Source organism: Octopus bimaculoides, chromosome 20, assembly GCF_001194135.2.
Source record: "Octopus bimaculoides isolate UCB-OBI-ISO-001 chromosome 20, ASM119413v2, whole genome shotgun sequence".
NCBI lineage: Eukaryota > Metazoa > Mollusca > Cephalopoda > Octopoda > Octopodidae > Octopus > Octopus bimaculoides.
This window is the reverse complement of record NC_069000.1, coordinates 10,554,444-10,563,173: the sequence shown is the minus strand read 5'-3', so window position 1 is coordinate 10,563,173 and position 8,730 is coordinate 10,554,444. Positions and strand designations below refer to the sequence as shown.

Sequence of the window (8,730 nt, the reverse complement as noted above, 5' to 3'; positions counted from 1 at the left end):
CTCTCAATATTGGTAAATTTGAAAATAATAAAGGATGATTTAAAATTAAAACTATGTATAGTATAATTACCTCCCTTGCTACTAATCACCTATAAATACCCATAGTTCCCTGCTATCTTCTTCCTCAAATCACCATTTTAGTTCCAGTAAAAAAAATGGAGGATATGTATTTGAATTTTCTTGTTATATATCACATTTAAACACAGACATTTTTATTCTGATGTTTAATCTTATATCTCACATTCTGTATTTGACATATACTTGATTTTACATGGATGATGATGATGATGATGATATACTAATTCATATTTATAATGAATAATTCATAAATTTTAATTCTTAATATTACAAAGTATAATTTTTATTCTTAATTTTTAATTTTTAATCTTTAATGCTTAATTGTATTGCTTATTTTTAAAGGGATGTAAAATTAGATATATAATATTTTGAAATAGAACCTGAAGATGTGTTGGAATAATTGTAAATCTGACGATTGCATATACGTATTTATGATAGATCACTGACCACTACACATATTTTTTCTCTCCCTTTTTTCTTTCCTAGTTTCTCTCCTTATTTCTTTCTGTGTTCCTTTCTGTTGAAGAGCATAGGCTCGAAACATTAAAGACTTTCTCTATTCCCGAGCATTATACTAATACATCCATTTGTTGTTTACACCACCTGTCTTCATATGTTGTTTTTTCGTGAATTCTCCCATACCTATATATATAGGTATACAGTTGTGCATATGTATATATATTGTAATCTTCCAATACTGAAACACGTGTAGTTCCTTCATGTTTAATAAATATAAGTATTAACTAATGCAGGATATAATTAATGAAGCATATATAATATACCCTGCTGGTAATTTCCGTTATATCCTTTATGTAATATTTCGTGATGTTCAAACTGATACCATGAGTTTACTGTCAGATGTACTCATTGGGTTATTTTTGTATTATCTGAAATAGAATATCCATGTGGCATCTGCAGTGGGACTGAAGCCGGAACCATGTGGTTGGTAAGCAAGCTACTTACCACACAGCCACTCCTGCACCTATATATATTAAAAGAAAGCAAAGGCAAGGAATTGTTGTTCAGTAATGTAATTCTAGTTTTACGTATATAATAATTCTTCGTATCCACAGATACTAAAATTAAAATCAACTTTCATCATAGTTAGAAGGGCAAGAAGATTTAATTAATGTAATTTTAATTAATTCTCAATAATTAATGTTATTTAATTGATGTCAGGTGTCTCAGGATGTTTTAATTCATCATGGCACTTTCCTTAATATCTTAAATGGTTGTCTCGCTGGTCGATAGGTTGGTAGGCTTTCACCTTGCTTATTACATCCTGATCCCTTAATGGTTGTTGATGTCAGAGTTTATTTGCTAGTGTTGTGTTGCCACTGCTGCTGATGTTGCTGCTGTTTTAGTGGTGGTGGTGTTAGTGGTGTTGGTGGTGGTGGTGGTGGTGGTTGTTGTTACTGCTGCTGTTGTTTTAGTGGTAGTGGTGGTGGTGGCGGTGGTTGTTGCTGCTGCTACTGCTGCTGTTGTTTATGTTGTGGTGATGGTAGCGGTGCTGATGGTGGTAGTTGAGGTAGTTGTAGTTGTAGTTATTCTTGTTTTTGTTGTTGTTGTTGTTGTTGTTGTTGTGGTGGTAGTGGTAGGGATGGTGTCAGTGGTGGTTGAGCTGTCCAAGGAAATAAATATTCAACTGACCAGCCAAAGAAATATCCAAAAGACACAGTAGTGTTACATCACAATTCTTGGTCAACATACAGAGATTACTTCCCTTGTGGACAACAAATCAGCATTCACACACACACACACACACACATATACACACGCTGCCAAGGGCCAACAAATCATTTATATCTGTTGTTAGATCTACAACAATCATATTTATTTCAACTAGTTGACCAATAACATCATCACCATCATCATTATCATCCTTCTCCTCCTCATCATCATCACCATTATCCTCCTCCTCATCCACCTCCTCCTACTCATCATCACCATCATCATCATTATCATCCTTTCTCCTCCTCTCATCTTCATCATCGTCATCATCATTAGTGGAGAACAAGCAATTTAACAGCAGTAGGCTTTCTGAGGAAGTAACCACACACACTACATATTAATTCTTCACTCATTTAGTACTGTTTTTATTCCAAATCATGTCCATTGTCCGAAAATCTTTTGTTACACCTCTGTGACCTCCTCAATACCATTTTCCATCTTCGTGTGTGCTCTTGCTCTGCTTATTTCATTGGAGAATGGAAGAGTACTCATGAAGACATAAAATGTCACTGTAGAGGTCACAGATGTGTGACAAAAGATTTCTGGACAATGGACATGAATTAGAATACAAACAGTAATAAACAAGTGAATAATGAATATATAATGCATGTGTTTATTTGGCAAATAAATAAAAAATTACCATCCCGAAGTACTGCAATGATTATAGGTTTATTTTATAATTATTTTATCTTATTGCAATTTTCCTTTGTTGTTCCTTCTATGTAAAAACAGACAAACAGAAGCAGAGAAGGAAGTGAGTTAAGAGTAACATTGTCAATTACATATATTGAAATATATGCCATGTTTTATGCACAAATATTTAACTTTCCTTTCTGTGAAAAAGACAAAACTTTCATCATCTTTTTTTTTTTAAATTTAGAAAATTAATGTCCTTCCAAGAAGAGTACAAATTTTCATTGTAACCTTTTAAATTTTTAATCAAAAAATTTAACTTAACCCTTTTTAAACAATACAAATTTTCATTATAATACTACTTTTTAAATTTTTAAACACAAAAAATTATTTTCATTTCTGCAAACTGAAAATTTTAACCATTATTTTTTGTTTTAACTTTCTTAACTTTTTAATTTGAAAAATTAAATCTACTTTTCTTCAGAACACAAAATTTTCATTATAAACTTTTTTAATTTAAAAAAAATTATTAATTTGTGTTTCAGTGAAATACAAATTTTCATTAAAGCATTTTAAAATTTTTAATTAGAAAAATTAATTTAATTTTTTGGGGAAAAGATAAAATTTTCATTATAAACTTTTTTAATTTATTAATTTTTTTCTTTCCAATAATTTATCCTTCCATTATGTATTTTTTTAAAATTAAAAGTAATATAATTCTATTGCATATAGTTATCTAATGAAAGTTATGGCCACAAAAAAAATAGAGTAAAATAGACAAAAAAATATATGCAAATACACAATGGGTATTATTATATTAGACATAACTACAGTTGAATAAAGCATGCAACTATGACAACAGAAAAACCTTTTTAATGGAATACTAACTACTGTAATATAAAAGAGATAATGGTCCAATAAATAGACATTAATTAATTTTTTTTTACCACCAAATAATTTTTTGTTGTATTTATTTTTTCTCATTCCATTTGGGGAGAAAACAACTTTACAAACAATAAAAAAAAACACACAAAAAAAAAAAGGAAAAAATTCTGCAGCAGCTACTGTTTAAAAGTAGGGTGAAGATATTTGCCTCTGAATATCCAGCTTTAATTATTATTATAATTTCTTTTTTTTTTAATTAAAGTGCATGTAATAATAATAATCCTTTTTACTATAGGCCCAGAGCTTGAAATTTGGTGGGGAGGGGACCAGTTGATTACATCAACATATGACGTAGTGGTTAAGAGTGCAGGCTACTAACCTCAAGATTCCAAGTTCGATTCCAGGCCATGACATCATCATCATCATTTAACGCCCACTTTCCATGCTAGCATGGAAAGTGGGCGTTAAACGATAATGATGATGATGATGTCACAGCCTCTGAATTATAATAATAATAATAATAAAAACATCAAAACATACCTTAGGAACGAGAACCCAGGTTCGAAATTCCCCCCAAGACACCTGATGAAGGCTGGAGGGTATATCAGCCGAAACGTTGTGTTAACAACAAACAAGATGAGGACAAATATCCGTCAAATGTAAATAATGTAAATAATGTACATAATTCCTCATCTCGTAAATATAAAATAACATATGAACATTGAAAGCAGGAATCCAAAATTGGCTGAGCATATTGATCAACTGATAAAAAAGTATTGTATATAGAGCAACTAGACTGTCAGAGGAAGATTGATATCCAAAGTGGAATCTTCAAACAAGAAGGTAGGAAAGAGACAGTATTATAATTGAATAGAACAAATAATAAGAAAAATTGAATGGTGTATATTTTATCTTCAACCTCTTTTAAATCTAATCTACCAACTCTGCCCAAATTCAGAATAACAGCATGAATTCTTTATCACAGAGACCAGCGCCAAATTTGAAAATGACTCCATCAATTCTTTTCAAGTAATCAACAGATTCAATCAAAAGGAGATGATGTATTAAATTATATTTTATTGTGTAGCATAGTTATGATAGTAAGATATACTGGTAGATATGATTAGCGCCATCAATCTATTTCCTGAATTTAATATGTAGGAATGTCTATAGTTTAATTACTTTAAAATAAATAGAATGAATACAGTAAAGTTAATTAAGAGAAATATAGCTAATTAGTGTACAGATAAATTATGCAGAGGATTTTTGTATAGAGATTTAAGACATCCTCCACTCCCAATGAAAAAAAACAAAAAAAGAAAAATTTAGCAGAGAGAGTGATTGAGCAAAATAAAAGAAAGGAATGCATTAAACCATTGTGAAACTATAATTACAATTGCAATGATATTAAGTGGAGAAAGAAAAATAGGATACGATGACCAGAAAGATATAATTGGTAATATGTGACTCACTCATGAGGATGGCAAGCTGGCAGAATCGTTAGCACACTGGGTGGAATGCTTAGCTGTATTTTGTCTGCTGCTACATTCTGAGTTCAAATTCTGCTGAGGTCGTCTTTGCCTTTCTTCCTTTCAGGGTTGAGAAATTAAGCACCAGTTGTTTACTGGGGTCGATATAATCAACTGGTCCTCTCCCCCAAAATTTCAGGCCTTGTGTCTATAGAAGAAAGAATATGTGACTCACACAAAGGCATAACCAACCATATGTGTAAATTGGTTGCAAATTTTGGTTCAAGGTTAGAAGTTTTGGGTGACGGGGTAAGTTGATTACGTCAACCCCAGTGCTCGACTGGTGCTCATTTTGTTGACCCCAAAAAGATGAAAGGTAAAGTCTACCTTGGCAGAATTTGAACTTAGAATGTATAGAGGTGGATGATATGCTGCCAAGCATTTTACCTGGCATGCTAACGAATGTGCCAGCTCATCTGGCAGAAATGAGTTCTACCTGCGATTCAATGAGCTCGATGGAATTTCAACTTCGAATATAGGCAGATGAAATGCTGGGAAGCATTATTTTATTTGGCATATGAACGATTCTGCCTGTTCACCACCTTAGAAAATGATAATATATTAAGGCAAATAAAATAAGTCGGTTAAGATTACTTAAATTTAATAAAAATATTATACATAAAATCTAAAATTTAATTTTAAATAACTAAGTACATGAATATATAAATAATCCCACAAGCAAAAGTATCAAATTAGGAAGAATAGCCAGAATAGAGTTACAATACTTTATAAGTTTTAAACCAGGAAAGATTTATTGTATGAAGTTCGAGACAAATTCCATTAATTTTAATAGTTTTATAAAATCACTAAATTATTAAGTTATGCCAACCTGTTTCATATTGTTTGAATGATAACATGCTAAGTTTGTTTAAATTCAAATTAAAACAGTGATTGGTCGTAAGGTTTTATAGCATAAATATGTAACTAGGTGCAGGCATGGCTGTGTGATAAAAAGCTTGCTTCCCAACCGCATGGTTCTAGGTTCAGTCCCACTGTGTGGAACTTTGGGAAAGTGTCTTCTGCTATAGCCTTGGGCCGACCAAAGCCTTGTGAGTGGATTTGGTAGATGGAAACTGAAAGAAGCTTGTTATATATATATATATATATATATATATATATATATGGAGGATCACATAACAAGAAGACAATATTTGTTCTCAACCAGAATACATGTTAAATTTTTCCCAAGTAATAACGTGTAAATGAAGAAATGCAAATGGTGTTTTTTTTTATCCTAAACTTCACTGTGTGATGAAATGACAGGCTTTAAAGAAAATTAAACCAACAAAAATATAATCTTCTATAATGATTTTTCTCTTAAACATTGTACTTGTTTTTTTTTTTTTTGTTTCCAACAGATTGCAAGTTCCTCATCTCCGTTTTATTACATAATTACAAAGTCTATTACGTAATTATTGCTAAAACTAAATTTCTATCCTGAAGCCGTATTTCATGAAACATGTGATTTCAGATGCTCCTGTATCATCATCATCATCATCATCTTTCGACATCCATGTTCTATGCTGTCATGGATTGGATGAATCAACAAGATCCAATTGGCCTGAGGGCAGTGTTGGTCTCCTCCAGTGTCTACTTTGGCAAGGTTTCTACAGCTGGATGCCTTTCCTAACGCCGACCACTCTACAGAGTGTATTTGGCGCTTTTTCTTTTATTTCTATATCACCATCACTAGTGTGTGGGGTCATCAAATCACTTACAAAACAAGGCCCCTTCATAGAATGTAGGGGCAATATACTGAGGTATGTTGCTTTGTGCCAAGGGTTGAGCAGCCAAAAGTAAAAAAGAAGGCCAGGAACAGATGTTTTGCTGCAGTGGTGAAACACAAAACATTCTATTTAGTTTAAGGGATTGACAATCCTTTTTCTTTTCTTTTTGTCTCAACCCTCACAAAATCCAAATCATCAATTAAATTCCAGGCAATACTTGCCCAAGGTGCCATATAGTGGGACTGAACTCAGAACCATATGACTAGGAAGCAAAGTTCTTAACCATGCAGTCATACCTGCACTTATTCTCTGGGGAGAAAAAAAAAAGATTTAAATATGATGATCATGGTTGGAACACATTGACCATAGATATACTCAACCAGAGTTGATCTGGAGCTAAGCAATAACAACAATGGTAATAACATACAGCTTGATGAGTATTTATAATGGAACCAATTCCGTTATCTGTCCCTTGGACATTATCTTCAACTCAGTTGCTGACATATGGTCTAGGCTGAGGAAAGCTAATTTGTCACTAATTATTTATCTCGTTTCTGACATTTGATGTGAATGTAATTACAAAGAGCTTTGGACAGTTTTAGCTTTAAACGTTTCTTTTTTTCTCTTATTCAGTTCACAGGTTGGCACTGATTGAACAGTCCCATGATCAAATACATTCCATCCCACGACCACCCCATCTTTTTTGTTTCCTCATTTTTTTTTTTTTGTTTTCTCAGGCACCAGTGGTTTTCAACTGAACTCCACATGACCCTTGGGGGTTCACTTAAGATTTTTCTGTTAATAAACTGATTAAACTTCTACAATATTCAAAATGTTTACCTTGCACGTGTAAATGAAAGTAGGGTAATATAGTTGCTCATCTTTGTTTGTCTGTGTGTTTGCATAATTCCTGGAAAACGGCTGAGCAGATTTTCACCAAATTTGGCAGCAATACTCATTGGGAAAGTGGCTGAAAAGATGAATGGTAAAATCGAACTCAGCAGAATTTGAACTCAGAATTTGATGACGAATGAAACGCCACTAAGCATTTTGCCCTGAATGCTAATGATTCTGCATGCTCACCACCTTAATAATAATGATGATAATAATAATAATAATAATGATAATAATAATGATAATAAAATAATAATAACGATGATGATGATAATAATAATAAAATAATAATAACAATGATGATGATAATAATAATAATAAAAATAATAATAACGATGATAATAATAATAATGATGATAACAACAATAACAACAACATTAATAATAACACTAATTTAATGAATTTAAATGAATGACTACGAAACAACGCAATCCATATAAATCAACAAAACCAACAACAAAAAGACAAAAGATATGAACAGATTTTTAAAAACAAATTAAAAGCAAAAATAACTAAAAAAAAAAAAAAGGCAATAGAGAGTAGAATTTGCTTCCATGGGATTTCTGTCCAACACCATTTATTTACTCTCCCATACTATTTTTCCCTTCATTAATCACAAAATAAAGAAATTTTCTTTTAAATGGTCACAGAATGCTTTACCAAATTAAGCACCAGTACTTTAGTCTCTTCCACCAAGAAATATGGTTAAATCACAAAGCTTGTTTAATGTTACCAAAACTCTGTTGTTCTTGCTTTCCTTTCACAGAATCATTTCCATCCGGTGACCAATATTCTAATTTGACTGTCTTTGCAATATGGCTGGTTTTTCCGTAGTCTGATCATAGGAATAAAAACCTTTGTTGTTTGGCGATTTGTTTGCATGAATATATAAATCGATTTTAGACATCAGTGTTGAGTGTGTTTAATCAAATAAGATCAGTGTGTGGTTTCAGAAGTTCACAATGTGACCCCTGTGATTGTTGGGTTCAGTTCCATCCCACCATACCTCTGTGTGGAATTTTGGGGAAATGGCTTTTAACAATAGACCTGAGCTGAGCAAAACTTTGAAGGGTTAAGTTGAACAAATAAATCCTAGTACTTAAACTCTTTTTAAAACTCTCCTACTTATAATGTTTGTGTAAAGTTTGATGAAAATCGGTTGAGAATTGTGGAAATATATGCGTTAGTCATTGTACACACACATACTTTGATTTACATGTATTATTTATATATATATATATATATATATATAT

General features: G+C 31.9%; 1 long non-coding RNA gene across 1 annotated transcript in view; it reads right to left on the bottom strand.

The window, feature by feature from the left end:
• Window positions 1-75: 75 nt before the first annotated feature.
• The window catches only part of LOC128250344 (uncharacterized), a 54,872-nt gene continuing 46,217 nt past the window's right edge, over window positions 76-8,730 (bottom strand). The window contains exons 3-4 of the long non-coding RNA XR_008266372.1: window positions 7,424-7,553; window positions 76-1,060 (exon numbers count right to left, since the gene is read on the bottom strand). This is a non-coding gene — a long non-coding RNA (uncharacterized LOC128250344). The remainder of the gene's footprint in view (window positions 1,061-7,423; window positions 7,554-8,730) is intronic.